Here is a 22,426-nt window from a genome sequence, read left to right as displayed (position 1 = left end):
AAAAAATAAAAAAACATCATATTTAATCATACATCAGAAAAAGCCCATTGTGCAAAATTAAAACGAACTCTTTGTTGCTATGCCTCATACAGTCTACGTGTGCCCCTATCACCGGCTATTAGGGCTCGCACATTGCAAGTTTCCCCTCAGCAATACACATGCTTTTTTAAAATGTCCACACAAAAAACAGATCTTTCCCTTGAAGACAGGCTATAACTGCTTGCCAATGTTTATATCATGTTCTGGTTAAAACTCTGTCTCAACAATCTTTTACGCTCTTCCATTAAGGCTAGGCAGCGACAGACAATATGGCAAATGTCTTCCTTATAATAATTACAGAGATGGCATGACATTTCTTTAGTCTGCCTCTTCCAAGCTGGTGAATTAAAATGAAATTGGAAGTGTCCAAGCTGGACTCGCAGAAGCTTTAATTTTGAATTTAGATCATGCAAGCCTCCCAGGTATTTCTGAAATTTTAAGGGGCCTTATGTATTGATGGCCATCCATGCATGGGCTAACTCCTCTCTATCCATCAAAGATTAAACCTTTTTGACAATTCCATTAATGACTATCAAATACATTTTGAGAAAGGGATAAAGCCCAGAGTTCCTCTGCCTTAAAAGTAAAGACAGCCAATTAAGATATTAGTTTGCTGCAAAATTTCTAGGGTCACTTTATTGCCTCCCACACAATTTTACTAAGCGTTAATCTTGTATCAATTTTTAATTTATAACAAAATTTCAAATATGCTTCAAGGCTATTTATATTATGTCTCCTTCAGCCAAAGTCTATATAAATTTGGGCTAGAGAAGATTGCCAAGGTAAATTAAACAGGGGGCATCATGTTTCTACCTTGACATTGTCTATGATTTTATCAGCTTTTCTTCTTAATATCTCCACGCTGTATATCATAGACAGGGCATGTTTAGCAGTCATTAGTTGCAGGAGCAGCTGAAGGGACAATCCTTTTGTGCAGTTCCATAGTGAGGCAAACACAAAAACTAATGAATTGTTCCTTCTTAAAATTGCAGCACACTGATTCTTAAATGAGCCTCTGTAATCGAAAATCGCCCCCAAATAACTATACTCTAATACTGATTCCAGAGCTGTCCCTTCCATATAAAATGTTGTCAGAGAAGCACTTCCCCTTGAAAGAAGCATGGTTTTAGTTTATTTCAGCTGACTTTTAATCAATGAGCCTCAGCGTACTGAGCAGTTTTATTAGTTGAACACTGAAGCCCCACTTTTGTATAACTAATCAACACAATATCATCAGTGTACAACAGGTGGGAGACTTTAATACCAGCCACAGTCGGAGAATGTGAATTAATACTGTTCAGAGCAGGGGTGATACTGGCAAGATATAAATTAAATAAAAGGGGGCAGTACACAGCCTTGTTTCAGACCATTCCTTGTAGGGATATTTTGAGAAACTGTTGAACCAATCCGCAGCCTAACTCTTTTCCAACAATCTTTATACAATAGCTGTATCGCTCTAAGGAGGAGAGGAGAAATTCCCCAGTTCGTCAACTTTGTCAATAGGATATTTCTCTGCACCGCATCGAATTCTGACCGACAGTCAACATAACTCAAGTGGAGGTTTGCTGAGCGGAGCCTTGCTTGTTCAATTGTTGAAGCTAGCCTCTGAATGTTAATCAATATACCAATTTGCTTTATAAAGCCTGTCTGGTGTCTCAGCACCAAGGAGTTGGACTCTACCCTAGTTGTTAATTCGGTTAGGAGGCATTTTGCAAAATCTTTGCCTCTCCATCGATTGAGGCAATCAGCCTATAATTGGACAGAAGAGATGTATTGGGGCCAGTATTGACCCCCTCCAGCTATCAGGTATTTATTGTTTATGGAGGATATAATTGAATAAAATTACCAACTTTTCTGCCCAGAATTGAAGATTCTGTTTATAAAGCGCCTATAGAAGACAATTAGGGCCCGGGTCCCATCTTGTTGACTCTTGCTGAGGATTTTTTCCATCTCGCCTGATGAAAACTCTTTGAGAGAAGCTACCCCATCACACCTTTTGATGCTAGTTTTTGGGGGAACCTTAGCTGTAACCATGCCCCCATACATTTTCGCTATGTGATTTGCTCAGGAGGCTTCTAAAATAGTCAATGATGAAAGATGAGTTTTCCAGCTGTTAGGATGGTTCGCTAATTTCCAAAATTCTCTGGCATCCTTACGCTTGGAGGCAAGTAGGATTTTGCACCAATACTGGTCTACTTCTGTTTTCACTGTGATCCATGCAGCTTTTTCATATAGCAGTGTTCGTTTTAGTAGAATCTCACTCCGTACACTCAAATTTGAGTAATTTCTCAACACCCTTAAAGTGTGATTCAGCTTCTTTCTTGCTGTTATCAGTTGTACTGATGTTTTCCTGGGCCAGAGTAATATAGAGGCTGTAGTGGTTCTTGCCCTATGCAGTCAATTTGACTCTCCAATAATTTGGAAACTGAGCCCACTGATCCAAGTAGTTAAAAGTTGTTTCACATAATTTTTCCCATTGGAGTCTGGCTCGATGTTCCACTTTATTGATTCACACTACCTACCACTGCAGTTTTTTATAGTTGGTTATTGTGGGATAGCCAATGCCCGGTGAATCTTGTTCATGCGAGGAAACTTTTAAATTTAGTCGAAACATTCACCGTTGGAGATCACTTTCCAGCTTATTTTCCAATTCATAATTAGTCACCATGTGAAATAAAGGAAGAGACACTAAGGTGTAGTCTATGACTAATTGAGAATTTGCTGAGTGACGCGTTGTGTGAGCTGGGATGTCCAGGACCACCCAGCCACTCAGGGCTCTCGGGCTCAGATACTCCATATTGCTCGTAAATTGCTTCCTGCAGATATCTTTTCTCTGTTTAAATGGTTGTAGCATTGGAATATGTCAAATCTGATCAATTGTTTCCAGTATTTAGCCCCAGGACACCTCCTGACGCAGGTTCATATTAAAATCATCGGTCATAAGAATGTAAAACACTGGACCAATTGTAAATTGAGTAGATATAAAACCCAGTAAAGATTCTATGGTGTCCTCCTTTTTTCCTGACTGTGGATGGATGTAAACATTAATCATCAACACGGGAAGTGCACTTGGTGAGTTATTGCTCCAAACCTTTAATGACCCATCAGGATTACACTCACTATGATTGATTCCTTTCTCTATGTGCTAAACTGAGATTTGCCAAACTTGATTCCTACAGGCAACTCTTATGGAGTATTACACAAGACAAGGCAACACATCCACAAGTCTATTTGGTCACGATTGATGATGGTCATCTGTCCTAGAGCTCACTTTACACCCACTGTTGACTATCATTGCTATCTCATTTATCTTGCCCACCTAAATTGACTAAAAAAACTCAACTTCTTCACTTACGTCTCAGTCTGATTCCTTTGAAAGCATATAAGTACGGCCTCTTGACAGGAACTCAGGCAGTTCTATGCCGGGCTGTCATTTATCAACAGAGACCCATCAACACATTATCCTTGTGTGCACTAACCTCACCACCCCACAACGCTTCTGGCTAGTACCAATCTTCAACCGGCTGAATATTAGAACTTGCAAAGCTACAGTGGAGGAATGCTTAACCCCTTCGCCGCGGCGGGAATTCCGCCGTGGCGCTGGGGGGGGTTTGGGGGCACTGCGGTGGCGCCGTGCTCATGACGGAACCACTCCGTCATGAGTCACGGTTGAGCTGTGCTCATGACGGAGTGGTTCCGTCATGACTCCGCCCACGGCGCTAATCGCCCGCACAGGTGGGGAATTAGCGCCGCGTGGGCGGAGCGGCCGCCAACGGCCGCAGCATGACGGAACCACTCCGTCATGAGCACACGGCACCCGTGGCTCATGACGGAGTGGTTCCGTCATGAGCAGGGAAGGGGTTAAAGGGGGACTCGTGCCAATTGTCTGCAAGATTTAAAAAATATATAAAAGTGGTTACAACGATGCCAAGTGTTGTAGCACAATAGCTCTCATATTTTTATCAGCCTTTGCTGTGGGTTAAATGCATTTGGCATTTTACAGTGTAAATACAATTGTGTATCAAATGGCCATGCATCCGTTGCTATTGCCTTGATTGCACTTGTACTCATACCAGTGGTTGGCTTTTAATGAACCCTGATAAACTGGGGGGTTTGCTTCTTTTAGCATTTGCATTTTAAACAATGTTCTTAGCTAAATTCAGCTGTCCTCAGTAAATTTGGATGAGAAAAGGACTTTGGGTCTATGTTGCACTTGCACTTTAATTAGTTTATTAGCTTATTCCATATAGCCAATCACAAAGAGACTATGAATATGCTAGCATAGTTTGATTTTTTAAATCATGTTTTCTTATTACATTTGTACTGGGTGTTTTTGCAATGATTTTGATGAATCATGTAAAATAAAGGATCTTTGAATCTTTGATTCTCATATAGAAGAGACATTGCCAATGAGCATTGGAATTATGAACCAGTGCCCACTTTTACCATGGTTCCCTCATATCAGATTTCTCCCTTATCAGACTCTGGCGCCTTGAATATCCTTTACAATTAGACCCATGTTTAAAATGAAATCCTACATCAGCCGCAAAGACATGATTTACTGCCTGAAGAGCAAGGCCATGCTCATTGTGCCACAAATTAAATAAGGTAACTTGGCAGCACTGCTTCAGATTAAGCCCAGCTCATAGTTGTGGATATAGAACTGTGCCTTAATCCAGGATTAGCAGTAATGAACTGATCAGACAATTGTACAACTTTACTCAATAAAAGTACTTCAAGAAAGCTAGTAAAGATTTCCAAATGATTAAAAGAGGAATTCTGTAAGTCACAAATGCTTCATTGAAGACCGTATATAATTGCAATCATTGATGTAAATAATAGATGTTGACGATAACAGGCTCAATGGCATTTGTTTAATTGCCCTCAGAAATATGGACGATTCGGAGTCTCGTGATAGAAGTTCCAAAACTTACAAATCCAATATGTACGCAACCTGCTGAGTTATCCATCTCTCTACTTTCTGAAGAAATGCATTTTACGAGTAATAAGATACCACTAGTGGAAGCTCAACCACAAAGTCATTCATCTTGTTCTTTCTTAAAAGCAATTTATCAAAAAGAATGTAAAATGTATTTGCATCATAATCCCATCTGCAAAGACACTTGTATTTTATGTAAACTTGGAATGCATATTTGTTTATATTCGGTAAATATTTGTTCGGGTGTAAAATTCATCTTTATTTCTCAAAATTTTTGTTCAAAAATATGCATTCCATGTTTATTACATCCTGACTTCTTTTGAAAATCATTCAGAATTAGTTTTCAAAGTGAATCACTTTATTTTCTGTGTTGGCAATGCAGTAGAAAAATAGCAAAATCAATTTTCCACATTTCCCTATGTTTAAATTATTAATGATACAGGGCCTCCCATCAATATCTGTTTTCTACAATTCTTATCACAAAGACGTAACAAAAGATTACAAATGTTTTCCAACTTTTTGCGTTAGTGCAAATATGTGTCAGAATGGGATTAGGTGAATCTTGGAAAAGAGCAAACAAGTTGTTTAACAGCAGTTTCAACGATTGTCTTTTTTCCTGTGCAGTTAGTAATTTTGCTATATATTTATTATTTTCACATCCTGTTGCATGTGAGTTTAACATGAGTAGATGAACACCCAGTGCTTAATTTGAGCCGGTGGTTTCCGGTGCTCGGCACCGGCACTTTATTGTCAATACTGGCTCTTATAGCAACCTGCCACGTGGTGGTGCTGTTTGTCTTATTTTTTTAAGGAGCACAACAGCTGCTGTTTAATAACTAAATATACATAAAAATCAATAACAACTGCCACCCAAAGCTATAAGAATAGCTTGGGCAGCATGTATTAGTGATTTTAATGTATATTTAAACTCTGAATTGTCACACTGGTATGAGTGGGATGGCTAGTAGTGATAGTACTGTTAATGGCAGAGCTAGTGGGAACAATGGGTGGCGCAAGTTGCAGTGGCCCCCTAAAAAGGGCCCCAACACTTTTGTTTTTCATCAAATTAAGCACTGTAAACACCTGAATAGGACGGGGAAAGAACCATGTTTTATATAGGATTTGCAAGCCATTTTTCAATTGGTACAGGATTTCTTGGGGCTAGTGAGAATGAAGAGTGACTTTGTAGTTTCCACTGACAGGTGGATAAATAAAGAAACTGAAATATTCAATTCCCATCATGTGTTCTCCTGGGAATGACCACTGACAGAGGACTATAAGAAGTAAATATGAACCCGAATATTCCGGCACCTTGATGTCACGAGTCTCATCACTATAGATCAGCAATATGCATGTGCATTTTTAGGCAATTTAAGGCACATTCAGGCCTGAACATTTGTTGCATCTCAAAGCTTTTTCAAGAAGCATGATGAAACTTTATGGGACTATGACAGCCCTTCTTTGATACGAGACAGAAGTTCAGTATTATATGACAGCCCTTTGGGAGTAAAGATGGCAATTTGGGGGAATTTGATGCACTTCTTGGTCATGTAAATTTGATGCACTTCTTGGGCATATAATGTACATTTTAGCAGCATGCTGCCATTGAGAACATCTGCAGGCTGTTACTAAAACTGCCACTCTTTTGTCACCATCTAATATATGTGAGGGTGTGTGTCGTTTTTGAGCCCTACGTCCTGAAGCAGCATTTTGTTCTTGTAACTGTGCCTTGATTGTATGCAATTCATGGCCTTAAACCATAAACTGCAAGCCCTATGAGAAGGGATCTTGTTCAATACCTTTGTTAGGCACAGGCCATTAGTCAGTGCCTTAGGCCTCCACCTGTAGTACTGGACAGAGGGCAGATGACATGGCTTCTTGTTGTGGCCTATATAGAGTTAGATACTTTATGTGAGGCCTATTCATAAAAATAAATGTAATAATGAGGGCAGAGATTTTTGCCTCTGCCTGAACGTATTTGTATGTTTTATTCCATACTCACCCGAGCTCCCATGTAGTACGACTCGAGAACTGCACCAGGTGCAGGTTTCTGGTGATACTGGTGTGAAGGTCAGTCAAGTACATTTTTCGCTAGGCTCCTTCTCCAGCTGTGTGATGCTCTCGAAAGCAAAGCAGTCCATACATGGGAAATAGAGCCCCACTTTCAGCTTTTTTTCCCAGTGCAGTAGAATTATTTTCTTTTTTCATGCTACACCCCAACCAAATCTGGAGGTGATCCATCCCTTTCCCACTCTGAAGGCGATTTACCCTTGAGCAGGGCTCGAATAAGGAACTGACCCTTTTCAGGCTTGAAAGGAGTTGGATCAGATGTTGGAAAGCCTACAAATGAACATGTATGTGAGTGTTCACGAACTTCATAGCAAAGCACACACCGATGCCCCTTCCTACGCCTTGAGTGGGATTGATGTATGAGGATATCTCTGATCAGATGGCAGATGGCTCCTCCCTTGTAAACCATTTATGCCTGGCAAGAATGGACACCAGGCAGTCCAAAGAAGGTCAATTCTGCCATAAACGTATATTTCCAACAGAATGTATCTTTCTGAATAGTCTCCTTTATCTTTTTGAGCCATCCAACTTGATGAAGGGTAATGTATTATTTGTGTACCGATTGCCACTGCATTTAGATACCTAAACCCTTCTTCTCTTCGGTCCTACTTCCGAATGGGATATCTTCCTCATGCATCTTTTCTTCTCCCCCTGGACCTGGCAAATGTATTACAAATGGCACCGACACTCCCACCTTTGTGTCTGCAGACATGGCAATGCCACCCAGAGGAAAAAATAACCATCTCTATCCTGCGTCAAGTTCAGATTCATATTTAGGACACCAAAATATCCCAGAACTCAAATGTAACAATAGCCATACAATACTGTGCCACTTCCTGGAGAAAAGTCCTCAAACATAAGAGGACAGGTTTACAATAAATAGGAAAACATCACAAACAATCGAGTGGATTCTTTTTTCTTGCAAATTTGGTGTTCATGTGTGTCCTGTTGGCTCGGTTCAAAGCTCCATGTTAGACTTTTAGCGGGGGAAAAACTTCCGCTGACCCCTTCTTTGACCCATTTCCACTAATCTCTACACATTCGACAGTGTAGGTTTGCCATAAAATGTCATATATTGCAGAACAAACAAAATATGAATTACATTATGAACTACTGGTTTGAAGCATTACTACAGAATTACTATTGCTGACTATGTAACATACACATGTATAAGCGAGTTCATTTCATAAAATATATAATATATATTTATGTATATAGGTTTAATATATATATGTGTGTGTGTGTGTATATATAGATACATGTGTTTATATTATCTACTGGCGGTCGCCAGTAGATAGTTATAGTTAGGTATATAGATATATGCACATACACATATATAGAAATGCACATATATAGGTGTATATATAAATACATATATAGTTATACAATTAGATAGAACATAGATGAGAGTTTGTTCATTTATGTGTATATATGTATGTCCATGTATCTGTGTGTGCTCTTAGATGAATATCTGTGTGCGTGTGCCATTGATATCTCGTTAATATGAGACTGGTTAATAACTGTAAAATGAAATACGAGAAAGAGCCGAACATGAGCAGCGCTGGGAAGTATCCTGGGAAAATAAAATGCATGAATCCAATAGGGTTCGCGTGTATGGCACCGATTTTATGTTTCTGCGCATTTGGCTCTAATTTCTTTTGAAATTATGCTAATGGATTCTGCTAAACTAAAAGCAGCATCGATTTTCCAGGGACTCGTGTGTTTCTCGTTGGCATATACGTATGTTGGTCCTCCCAAACCGCTCCGCATCAACAAGTCTGAAAAAACATAATCCTTCAGGAGCGTATCATAAACCCTCTTTAATTTCCTATGAAGGATTACAGTGAGTGTGCTTTTAATATAATGATGTCAGCAGCGGGTGATAAACGTGCATTAGCCAGTGCAAACGGCTGATTATCTGCCAGGGTAAATCTTTTTACTTTGGAAATAGCGATTTGAAAGGCCCCCTGTTGTTCCCGCTGAAAATCCGTGTTGACACTGGGCTCTGTCTGCTGGCCTTCTCTCAGAGGGAAGCCCATACCGGGCCCGTGCTGTGTGTGACATCTCTTTACCCCACGCCTCCATGTCTTTTCCACACATGCACTAAATGGCATGGACTGCGCAGAACAGCTGATGCAGAGCTTAAGGCCTCAAATATGTGCAGAAAAGCACGATTTGCGAAGAGAGAGATAGCGGATTATAGGATTACGTTACAGTTCTGCCTGTGCACGCGGCTGGCTTCGTCGCCAGTAATGTCAGCCCAGGTCGTTTGCATTAACCCAATTTTTCCTCTCGGAGGAAAATAGGTAGAACTTCGAGACTGGTTTTTATTCTCCCAATTTATAATCTTTATTTTTTTCACGGTGATTACCAGTTCTAATTGTACATTTCCACAGATTTCAACGACTGGCACTCCGCTCCGAGCACAATCCGCGAGATTAACCCTAGATGTGATGCTCGCTGTTCTCTGTCTCACCAAGTGTTTGTTCTGCGTGAAGTGTGTTTAATGTAACGACGACTCCATTTCCAAGCAGGCCTGGATTGCATCAGGATAATATTGCACGCGAGTGACGGAGACTGCGTTATCTGATACAGTACGGCACTTAAACATGTTTTGGTATTCAGTTTCATATTTTTGTTTATTTTTAAACAAATGAATCGGAACACAGATGGCCGAGCCCGATTTCAGGCTGCCGTGGTTTTAGAGCATGCGGGTTTTACCAGCAAAGTGCCCGCGTTTTTGCTAAATGGCCTGTCAGCACTAAAACGAGTTTCTTCCCGGAACCGCTTTTCAATAAAGAACGTGAACACTGTCAATTTCAGGAAGAGTTTGAACGTGCACTTTTGCATAATTGTGCCTGTTTTTAAAGGGGAAAAGGTCACTATCTACTGCAATCATGAAAAGGTCAGATGAAAGGTTAGATTTTAATAAAAAAGCTATTTGGGTGAAGCTTCATATTTTTTTATCGACATTCGAAAGCCATTTACTATATAAAGAACACGAGCATACAAATTAATCTCAGAATAATCTGCGTAGCCATCGATTGTACATCCTGCCTTTTATCGGGATATGTGTTTCCTGTGTAGAGTTAGACGCTTGTGTGTTTTTTGAGTCTGTGTAACCTCAGTTTTCAAGAAATCACAGCCACCTTATGAATATACCAGACTCTTCAAAATATGCCTGGCATTTGTTTTGTGCAACATACTGCAGCGCTGCTTAACTTTATCTGGCATCAATGTCACATGGTTGTTAGAAAGACCCATTATCTCCATTTCCTCTCATATTTCACTACGTGCTAATCAATATGGTGGCCTCACAATATCATGGTACATTTTCTAAAAATACATATCACATGAGATTTGAGCCCTGTCCTTTGTGTTCAACTGCTGTCACTGGCACTCTGTTTAAAAGTATGCTTCAGTTTGCAGCTCATCAATTAGATGGTGAAATGGAAAACGCAGGAATATCTGGTGAACAATGAGTAATTAGGAAAGAGACATACATTCTTGACTTCAATTATAACTTAAAATCTGCTATGGTGGGCCAATTGCCCCACTGTGAGTTTTACATTGTGCATAGAGCTTGGAATCTGATGCGAATTGGGAGCAAGTGGGAACTGATTAGTGGGTCGTCTTGCTGACCCTTACTGATGTCTTTGTATTGTAACTTGCGATAGATAGATAGATAGATAGATAGATAGATAGATAGATAGATAGATAGATAGATAGATAGATAGATAGATAGATAGATAGATAGATAGATAGATAGATAGATAGATAGATAGATAGATAGATAGATAGATAGATAGATAGATAGATAGATAGACAGACAGACAGACAGACAAACTAGTTCCAGAAAAAAAAACGAACAGGCTCCAGATGTGATGGATAGGTAGAACAACACATTTTTACAAAGATGAGAGGTCACATGCTATTGTATGGCAAGGAGTGCCTGACTAAAAAAATAGACCAGAAAAAGCAAAAACAGGTAAATAAATCAATGAATACAAAATGATGGAAAAAGAACCCTAAAAATGCAATTATGTTGAGAACTGCGATTTAGGTGCATTTTAAGGACTTTAGAAATAAACAGAGTTGTGCCATCACGAAAAGTGTAATATGGCAGCCAAACCTAAGGGACACACCCACACTTTACTTACTTGTGCCTGCCAAAAGCCCTAGCTGGCAACCTCTGCCAAACACGTGACTGCAATGAGAACAAAACAGAAGCATTTGCATTGCAATAGGTCTCGCATTTGTGAGAGTTAGAGCTGTTGCCATTGTAAATGATAATGATTTTTACCTATGTTTTTGGTTTGGAGTTGATTTATGTGGTGTGGCGTGGAATTATGTGGGTTGGATTGGAATTGTTTTTTGTGGAAATGTGTTTTGTGGAATTGTGTGGTGTGGATTTGTGTAGTGGAATTATATGGCATGGTCTGCAGTGTGATTATGTGGATAGTAATTATGTGGCATTGAGTGTGCTGGAATTATGTGTAGTGCAATTGAGTGTCACGGAGTGTAAATATGTGAAATGGTATTTTTTGTTGTGGAGTGATATGTAGTGGATCTTATTTATGTGCTGCAGCCGCAGTCGGTAGTGTGAGTAGCTGCCGGGTGGTGACATGGGGAGGGGCAGGGTGTGGGATAGTATATTGTGGATTACGGAGGTTTACAGGTAAGTAAACATATAAATTAATAAAACGAATTTCGTTGCGCGCACTGCATCCCCAAATGGGGATGTGGTGCACTGTTGAATTTTGTGCCTTGTTAAATTCTGTGGTGTGAATTGGATGTATGTGGTGTGTTGTGTTCGTGAGCTGAATTATGTTGTTTGTGTACACATTGATAGCTAGACGTTGTGAAGCAACGGGCACCTGTGTCATTTGTTTCACATACAGCACTGCTTGAGCTCTAAAAGTGCAACCGGAATGTGCACAAGGCTCTGCAATCGTGCAGACCAAACTGCTTGAAGGGAAAGTAAATAGAGCTTTACAGAACGGTGCTGTGCAATACAATTTCACACTCTCTTCCAGTGCACTTTTCTTGCGCTTTGGACCTGGTAAGTTTAATGCAGTATTGAAAACATAACATTAGAATAAGACAGTAATTTCGAGTAACACTTCTTCTTGCCTCACTGAGAGACAACAGCTCCAGGGCTGGCGAGGCAGGCTCCACTAGTTAGAATGGGTCAGATTCGAACCCCAGTCTACAAAAACATGCTAAACTGCCTCCCAGCCACTACATTATCTCAGCCATAGCTTTTCTGCATACCAATACTCCTGAAAGAAGTTTAAAGAAAATATTTATTTTTAGCTCCAATATACTATAAAGTAGATAAGTGTATTTTTGAAAAACTTTAGTAGTTGACCTACAAATTTAAATATAACTTAAAATAGCATTGCTACTTGAACTCTATCGGATTCAATCCCCAGTCTCCAAAGACATATGATCCCGTCTAAAAATTCACTGGTGTTCTTAAGACACGTTTGTAATTGAAATAAAAATAAATAATTAATCTAACATAATCCTTTACGCAGAGCTTCGTCGATTTTAGAAAGTGATGTCAGAGGAAATTTTGTGATTGAGATAGCTAGTGGCAGTGAAGCTGCTTAGCATGTCTTTGTAGACTGGGGTTCAAAGCTGACCCAATTGAATTAGCGGTGTTATGTCAAGTTATTTTTCTATTTTGCAGCTTGAAGATACCACTTTGTCTACACAACATTAGTAGAATTTGAGAAAGTTCATTTAGTGGCAAATATTTGAGATTAATCTGCAAATATTAAGAAATAATAGAAGTATTGTTTGAATAGATGTGTTGTTGCGCAACAGTTGTTTATTTAAATAATAAATTAACGAACAGGTGATAATAATTAGTAGCGGTAGACAAGCTTTTGTAGGATAAGTTTTTCCGAGAGCACGTACATCTAAAACTGGCCACAATATGGAGCTTTCTCTCTAAATTCAGTCAACACATTAGGCTTTTAAGAGCTAAACCATCCCCCCACCAGTTACCTTGTGGCATTTCTTAAGGACCAGTCTGTCTTATCCTCGGCTTAATGTATGCCATTGTCGCAGCTTCTTTAGCAGTATAAGTTAAAATTCCAAATGTAGGATCATGACAAACAAGTCCATCTCTGGCAAAACAATAACCCAAAGAATGCTACTAATATTCCCTTCTCTTGCCCTGCTATAGTGTGCATTTTGCGATGCAGCGCACGCAAAGAAATTCGTTTTATTTATTTAAATGTGTACTTACCTCCGTTCATCCATATTCCGGTGTTTATATTCTCCCACCCTGCCCTTCCCCCGCCCCGCCTCACCACCCCACGGAACTCCCTCCACGGACCGCTACTGGAGGATAATAAGATTGATTCCAATTCGGCAGCCCCTCTGTTTAAGGCATAACACAGTGAGCACCTGAGGCATCTTGGACTTCTGACATTTTCTATCAGAGGTCTCTTGGATTTAGCTGTAAAAATGTTTCTTCCATTATGACTAACAAAGGCTCCTTGGATACATGCCTATCTGATACTGCTTCAAGGGACTTTCAACAGACAGGTCAGTCCGACTATTCCAAATATGGCAGAATGATCATTGTGTTGGAGATTCATTAGGGTGCAGGTAGACACACTCTGGAAATTGAATAAAAGTACTGAGGAACTAAGAAAATGTTCACTTTAAAGGGAAATCTGACCAACCAGGGAACTATTTGCAGGTTTTACTGAAATGCATCCATCTTCTCTGTAGGCAATGGTAGATGTATTTATTTTTATTTAATTATTATGGTTTTTATATGGCATGGACTGGACCTCACTGGATAGCCAAGCACCTATTTTTATGAACATCCGCTGAACTTGGAATTTCTCTTAGTGTAGAAGTTAAAAACAGCATGAATAAGAAAGAGTGAGCAGTAGTTGCCTCTTTGTTTCCAAGCCGTGCTATCTGCAGATCATGCATTACCTCCTCATCTGTCTTCCTGTTCCATTGCTTAACGATGAACAGCTTGTCTGCTCTACAGAAACCTATTACCTAGCAAAGTCGAATACTTACCCCAATATGGTGCCGCCTACCTGGCCCAACATGCATAAAGGAGTAAGTGTGTTATCCACACATCCTGTTCTTTTTTGTCTGCATGCTGCAGACACTTGCCTAGCTGAGTCAGGTAAGTTCTTTTTCTTTTTATTGTGTGTGTTTCTTGGCTTGTTTTAGCAGCCACATTGTTTTTCTTCCATTGTTGGCATATACGCTCTGCTAAGCGGGGTTTGCTGTTGACGGCAGGTGGTGACGCTGAGGGTCCTGGTGCCCGTTCTTGTCCCCCGTTGCCCGGTGCTGTGGCTCGGAGGCAGCGTTGGGAACAGTGTCTCCCTCTCTTGCAAGGGATTGGGTGTGGCAAGGGTTCGAATCTTGCGTGTGCTGGTGTAGTACCATGAAATGATACACTAGTGAGCATTATGTTTGTGGTAATGGGCATCCTGGTGCCCATTCTCTTCCCCGCTGCGAGGAGCTGTAGCTCAGGGGCTGCGTTGGGGACAGCTTCCTACTTGGTCCAAGCCTCTCCTTTGCTGGGGTTCGAGTCCAGCTGTATGCAGCGGAGTGGCCCGCAGCCATTCCACCTTGAAATTCATCTGCTCTCGGATGTTCAGCAGGGTCACGCTTGGTTCGTAACTGGATGGGTGACCGCATGGGTATACCAAGTGCTGTAGGATATCCTTTGTTACAGTTTTGCTGACTCATTCTGGGCAGGGCTTTCAGTCTTGATTTTGGTGTCTGCAGCATTCTACTTGCTGCCGCTGTGGTCATGCTATCTCGGTATTTTCAGCTCACCTCCCTATACATTGTGATGGGTTTATTGCAAGTTTGGCTCCCAGCTGTGCCTCACTGTGCTGTGAGTGCCTTTGAACCTGATGCAGTGAGCTATGTTATCCAGACGATTGCTGCTGGTCAGCCCTTACATTGCCACCCTGGTATATTTGGTTTCTGGCTCCTTTTCTACCGGGCTCCTGGATTGGGTTTTTGGTCCCCAGGATCTGTTTGCCTCTCTCTGCTGGGGCATTGTCACTGTTGTGCCATTTGCCCTGCTATAGTGTGCCGGGCTTGCTGGATGGCATCCTCATTGGGCTTGTGTTTTTGCGCACTGCTTCTGCCTGGTTGCTCCCGCCTGCATCACTCTGACTCGGCTGGCGGGGCTGGCACCCACGCATTGTTGCTGGGTGTTTTCGCAATGTTTTTGGTTCCTGGCGCATGTTGCGCTGCATATGTGAGCATGGCTTGGAGTCTCGGGGTTTGGCTCCTTCACGTCCCTCGCCTGTTGCACTAGTCATTTGGGGGCGAGGTTTGGGCGACTCCTTGTACTGTTTTCCCTGCTGTCATGGGCATGTTGGTTGTTGCGTCTTGCCGGGGATTGCACAATGGTCTTGTTGCGTGGTGGCTGAGTTTTGCTGTGGCCTGTTTCTTTTCCTACATTTTGTATGAGGGTTATGCTGGCCGTCCCTGGTCTGCCTCACCGGATACCTTCAAGATGCCTTCGCTGCTTCCTGCTCTGGCACTCAGCTTCAGCTCTCTGCATGCCCTCTTGGCATTTCCTACATCTGAGATTGATGGCCAGGTTCTTTTGTGCTGTGTCACTTTGTGTTCAGGGTTCTACTTGAGCAGGCCTGCTGGGGGTTCTTGATGCCTATTGGTGTCCCCTCCACCTGTGCTTCGCCCCCTTGTGTTTTTGTCTGGCTGATGAGTTTTCCTTCTTCCTCTTGCAGAGGAGGTGCATGGGGTCTGTCATCTTTTGGATTTTCTTTCCCCTGTGGTGGCGCCCCTCTCAGTCTGCTGGTGCTGGTTTTGATCAGAACCCCTGAGCCTTTCGTTCTTCTGTGGGCTTTGTTTTGGTCCACTTGAGCTGGGTTGTGATGCACTCCTTTTTTTTGCACCACAGTGCCCTTTTGGATTCATGTGCACTTTCCACTTCCACATGATGCGTTTAGGGCTTGTGGTGGCGAGGCTTTTTTTCCCTTGTTTTTCTGTCAAGGCGTTCTTCTGTGGACGTGTTTGCGGTGGCGTTGCCATCAGGGTCATCTCTGATGTTGGACTGACTGGGTCTGGTTGTTTGGTGGCCTCTTGCTTCCACAGCTGGGTCCGGTTTTTGGCCTCATGGTCACTGCTTCAGATCCCGGCAGGCCCTCTCGACCATTCCTTCTTCTGAGGTCATTATGATGTTTCCCATTGTGTTGGTTGAATGTGTCTTCTGTTACTCATCGCCATGATACCCTTCTGGGTGAATATACGCTTTGCGTTTCCTTATGTTGTGCTCCTTGAGGTTTGGCCCTGGTTCCAGCTTTTTAGTTTCCTCCCTTCTATTGGAAGTTACAGGGGGTGTGTTCCACCATCTGCCCACCGGATGGCTGGTTTCTTTTTTGTGTCATGGAGGAGGAATTTTTATCTTCTCCCTTATTGTGTGTTCCGGCTGTGGAGCAGGGACCTTCGGTTCTGCTCTATATGCAGTCCTCACATTCCTCGTCCTGCTGGACGCTTGCCTGCGTATTTTCATTCTGTCTGGATGGTTTGATGTGGTGCTCGTGCTGCTGCCATTTCCGAGTTCTTCTTTTCAACTTTTCATCGTCATTGTGGGTTTCTCCAACCCTCTTGGACCTGCTAGCTCTGTTTTTCTTTGGGGCCCTGTTCCCTCTGTTCCAACATGCCTCCTGGGTTCTGCCCGTATCTGCCTGCCGGGTCTGGGGGAGATGGCCTTTGCACTGCCCGTGCTCTTCAGAGTCCATTTCCTTTTGTTCCCTGTTTCCTGGCTTCTCCTGGATAAGTGGTTTCTTTCCTGGGCCCCCGTGGTTAGGGGTTTCTCTGATGGTGGCTGTCACCTCTCGCTCCCTCTGGGGTTTGTTTCTTCTCCCTCATTGGCTTGGAGTCAGTGTCACTGCTGAGGGGTTCCTGGCCTGCAATTTGCATTTCTAGGCTCTCCAGTCTTTGTCCTGGTGAGTATTGGTGGCATTGTGGCTGGTGCTGTCTCTGTTTTGCTCCTCTCCTTCGGCCACGTGCTATCTGTGTACCGGACATTCGTCCTGGTCGTTCGTGTCTTGGTTGACAGGCAGGGAGAGTTGTGCCACTCTCTGTTTACTGTTTCTCTGAAGATATGACCATTTGTGGACCTTGGGGAGTCTCCGCTCTCTCTCAGCAGTGGTGAGGAGACTTTAGTTTCTTTTCCCCTGGGTGTGCCTCTTCTCTTTCGGCCGTTTCACTCTTGGTTCAACCTTCCCTGTTTAGATCTATTCACCTTGGTGGTGTTGGCCCTTCTCCTTCTAGTTGTGGGTTTGTCCCCTCATTGTTTAGCCTGGGTGTCTGCGTTCTTTGGTTCCTGGACACCCTTCTCCACTGAGTGCTCCTCTTTTCAGCTCGTCCTCTCTCTTGCGCCTCTGGCTGGGCTTTGGTGGCTGGGATGGTTGTACCTCTTGCTTCTGTGTTGTTCCCTAGCAGTGGCTCTCTCCCTCCGGTTCCCTCCTTCGACCCAGGGTCTGTCTCCTGTTTCCATGGTGGCTCCCTTTTTTTTTTTTGCTTATGGTTCCTGTCCCCTGCTCTGCGGTTCCTGCCCGGGGCCCTCCATCGATGCTTCCGGTGCTTTCTGGACCTCCTTTGTGCCCCTGTTTTCAGGTGGTCTTGCAGGTTTTTATCCCGCATCGTCTTCTCCAGAGTTGGGGGTTCACAGTTCTCTGGATGTGTTGTGGGCCTTGTGCATCTCCCTGGGCCATTCCTGTGCATTTGGCCTTTGACTTCCTTCTGTGTCACCTGTGATCTCTCTGAATGTGGTTCTGTGCCTTTCTCTTCCCTTCTGGCTTGTTGTGTGTTGTTTTCCTCCTCTTGGGCCTTTTTTCAGGGTGCCTCCTTTCATGATGTTTATTGTGCAGCTAGGAGGACCTCTCTCAATGCTTTTGTTTCCCCTTTTCCATCTTTTGTTGGGGTTGGCGGCTTCTGCTGATTTTGGCGCTCCTGTTTTGTCTGTTGTACATCTTTTGTGGTTTGTACTCTTTTCTTTTGTCATTGCACTGACATGTTGGTTTTTGCTACCTGCTTGTTGTCTGTATTTCAATCACCATGTGTTTGGGTATGGGCTCATTGTTAAGGAATGGGACGGGAAGATGGCCGAGGGGGTATTGCCTGGTTACTCACTGGTAATTTTCAGTACTGCAAAGCCTGGTCTTCCCATTCCATTCCTGAGCCCATCCCTCCCTCCCTGTTTCTGTTGATGGTGGTTGATTTGTGTGTTTTCTTATTGAGTTTCTTTGGTAGTCTCCTCAGGATGTGTGGATGACGCACTTCCCCCTTTATGCATGCTGGGCCAGGTAGGCGGCACCATATTGGGGAAAGTTTTTGACTGTGCTAGAAATAGGTTTCTGTAGAGCAGAAAAGCTGTTCATTGCTAAGGAATGGAACAGGAAGACCAAGACCCGGAGTAATGAAGAGTAACCGGGCATTACCTCTGAGAAACGTCGGGTTAAATGTGTACATTTTAGACTGTTAACTACATCGCAACAGGCACTTACTTTGAAAATGCAGCCCCATGCATGGTCCCCTTAAAGACTGAAACAGAAATATATGGAATAGAGAGTTTTACCAATTGTTAATCACAAACCTTAATATCCACACTCAAACATACCAAGAATACCACTTCTAAACATATACATAGTCATTTTAGTACCTGGTCAGCAAACATAGAAATTTTGGTAGGGAGGGAAAAAACACACCCTATCATTGATGCTGCCACTCAACAGGAACAATCACGAAGTTGTGAAAATGCTTAAATATACCTCAATGATATTGCTAATATCAGCATTCATTTTCTCAGATGAACATCCATCTATAGAATCAAAAGCTTATTTGCATTTTCTATTATGGGAACATAGAGCCTTCAAAGGACTCCACACATTATATCAAAGATAATAAAGTAATGTGGAACATAGTACATGACAATGCCTACAATAACTCCTATCCTCACCTAACCACTCTTCCAAAGCTTTTGCAATAACTATAACAAGAACATTCTTATAGGAACTGATTAAAGCCTAATAACAAGAATGTAGTCTTCCCCTTTTTAAGTTATTGTTTCTACATTAACTTTCTTCGACATATTTTATTTGGCATTATGATGTGAAAGACTTTTTGGTAATTTTGTAATGAATGTTGTAATACATTGATTACTAGATTGAATCACAATCTGTAACTAGTTGGTGATCAGTATGATCCAACTTTCGATACAGGAACATAGCCACTCATGGGTAAACAGACCCGAATGCATCTCATTGTGGAAAACCAGTAGAAGCCACAGATTTTCAGATGAGACTAGATATGGACAACAAACAACAAGCAAAAGGAAACCACTGGTTTATCAGATTACAATGGATAATGATAATCAATGAATGATGAGTGTATATGGATGACAAGAAAGTGACTTCAATAATTGAGGATTGGAAATACGAGATACATGATAATTACTAAAGTGGTTTTATACAAAGCTCTTCACAATAAATAGTCAGTTCAAAGAAGCAAGTGACATCATTAGGAACAGCTCGGGTTCATAAGTGATGGGACATTTCTTTATTTCTTTATAAACTAGGAGCTCATTCCAAAATTTTGGGGAAAATAAAGTAAAGGAATAAAAAAAACAGAAGAGAGCACCGAGGGGTGCAGGGGTACAGTAAGTGCAGAGACAAATGATAAAGGTCTTGAAGGAGTATAAAGGGAAACAAGAGAATCTAGATGAAGCGGGGCTGAAGAGTGAAGACATTTGTAGACAATATATAGTAAATTAAATGTGCATTGTGTAGAGAAGGGTAAAGTCTGTAAGTTAGTAAAGAGGTAAAGAGTAAAGCTAGTGGATACAAGAATACAAAAAAAAAAAGAGTCTGTTAACTATTTGAGTAGGCCAGTATACAGCAAGGCTCAATTACTAAATTGTGAAAGAACTATATTATGAAGCAATTTTATGCAGAAAAATGTCCTGATTTAATTTTATGAATATTATGTATATAATGAGTGGCAGTCCTATAACACAGGTGAAATCTGTGGGGAAAAGCAAAGAGTAGAGTCAAAGAGAACACCTAGATCCCTACAATCAAAGAAAATAGTAAGCTGTGCAGGAGAAAAAATAAAAGATGGTGAACAGGTAAACAGAGGTTTGCTGGAAAAACAGATACTGAATTTTATTGAGATTACGATTGAGACAGAACAAAGTCATACAAGATTTTGTACCAGGAAGACAAGCAAAGACCCACTGATGTGAAAAATAAAAAGTAGAAAAAGGAAAGAAAAAGAAACAAGCATTTGCAATGCAATAGGTCTTGCAAATGCAAGATTTTGACCTATTGGCATTGTAAATGACAATGTCTTTTATTTATGTGTTTAAAAAACCTGCAATAAGAAAAGGCATTGTTATTTACAATACCAAAAGGTCAAAGTTTCTAAAATGTGGGACCTATTGCATTGCAAATGCTTGTTGTTTACAAGTGCCCCATGCTGCTTTCACGTTAATAGAGGCCACACCCCTTTATTTAGATGAGCCGTGTCCAAAGAAAGGTCTGCAGCCGCTATTAAAGTAAAAGCATGGTATGGGGTGCTTTTACAAAAAAAAATCATTTGTTTGTCAATTTTACAAACAATTTTGTTTTTGTAAAAGCGCCCTGTGCAAGGGCGCATGGCATGCTGAATGTTGCAGGAAAGCATGTTGCGCCTGCAGTAAGAGCATCTCATTAAAGAAAATAGTGCTTACAGAGTAAGTAAGACATACCCAGAAACAACTTGAAGTAAAAGGGCCAGTCCTCATGGGAGGTTACAAATTAAGACAAGGCGGTACTAAGGAGGGACTAGTAAGCATATTTACCAATCAGAAACCAGCATTTACGAAGGACAATGACACAAGTCAATTACAATTATGGGCGGAGAGTCGGCAGGCCTCAAGTCCATACTCCAATACAGCATGCCTCGCAGAGCAGCATATGAGATGCCCAGGCTCGATCTAAAACGATTCGGATATCCTCGACCCAGAAGGGAGAATTCAGATAAATAATATAAAATAGAGACTTGGTTACACCAGCAGAACAGACAAAGGGGAGGAGAAAGAATACATGCACTAAACAGAAAAGCAATCATCACTGAGCTAAGAAGAAACCCAATTTAGCACAGAACCAGAAATACCTAAAGCAGACAGAGAAGAGAGGAGGGTAGTACGCACTATTTCAAAAGTGGCAGAGAAATCCAATAGGATTGATACTAAACTCTGCTCTTTGCCATGACAATGTAGAATAATGTTAGTTACATAGAGGGGCTAAATAGATGAATAAGGTGCAAAAAATAAGAAATTAGGAATAAACACTGTCTTCTGGAATTTTCAAAAGGAAACAAAGCTAGAGGCAGTCTGGAAATTAGGGAGAACCTCATCATTGAGAGATGGTTTCTTTAGTCGAAGAAAGACTGTAGCACATTTAATAGAGGAAGGGAAACATTCTGAAGACAAAAATAGATTAAAGAGTATAGTCATAGAAGACAGACAATGAGATAAAATGGGTTTCATAGGTGAAGACGAAATAGGATCAGAGGTAAAAGCAGCAGGCTTGGTTGGCCCTCCCTACCATGGCCTGAACATCAGCCTTTGCAAATGGGCAGGAAGAAGTTAAACTGGCACAAAAGAAGTAATCATTGCAGATATCCTGTAGTGCCAGGGAAAGAAGAATGTTGAGAAACACAAATATTAGATTGTTTTCTGTAAAGGAGGAAGCAAAATCACCCTCAAAGTGGGAAGAACATTGAGGTGCTGATTCCAATCTGGGTCGGAAAGCACTCCGACCGAGTCGGATCCGTAGTATTTTCCGACTAGCCAGACCCCTACAATCTGACTGAGTGAGTACGATGCGCACATATGCTGTCGAACTCGGTGCGGTCGGACTCCCATAGAAGTCAATGAGAGCCAGTTGTACGACGCGTACATGCGCTCCCATTGACTGAATGGGTACGTCTCGAACAAGTGTGCCCCCTACAGTGGGTACGCGTCGGTGCCAACCGAGCCATACATGCCTGTGTGGGGGAGACCCATGTGTCTCCCCCTGTTTGCAAGTCGTACGGCTGCGAGTGTCGGGGTGTCTGACACGGACCCCCAAAGTCTGACTCGTGGAGCTTTTGCGAGCTGGACACTCCGGCTCGCACAAGCTGTCCGACGCATGAATTGCATCCATTGCACGCCACAATTAGCTTACGACCGAGACGTACGGAGCGGTTCGGACCCGGAAACGACTCGGTCGGTGAATTTCATGTAGCTCGCATCGTACTGGCTCTCTCGTACAGCTGTACGAGTCAGGCAGAAAACACGCGTACGACTCGTAGTTTTTCCGG

The 22,426-nt window shown here is 42.0% G+C and overlaps 1 long non-coding RNA gene across 1 annotated transcript in view; it reads left to right on the top strand.

The window, feature by feature from the left end:
* Positions 1-22,426, top strand: part of LOC146834554 (uncharacterized) — a 203,814-nt gene that overhangs the window by 95,547 nt on the left and 85,841 nt on the right. The gene's annotated exons all lie outside the window — the stretch shown is intronic.

The sequence above is a fragment of the Triturus cristatus genome, chromosome 4_2, assembly GCF_964204655.1.
Source record: "Triturus cristatus chromosome 4_2, aTriCri1.1, whole genome shotgun sequence".
NCBI lineage: Eukaryota > Metazoa > Chordata > Amphibia > Caudata > Salamandridae > Triturus > Triturus cristatus.
The sequence above is the reverse complement of the archived record's forward strand: the minus strand, read 5'-3'. Positions and strand labels throughout refer to the sequence as shown.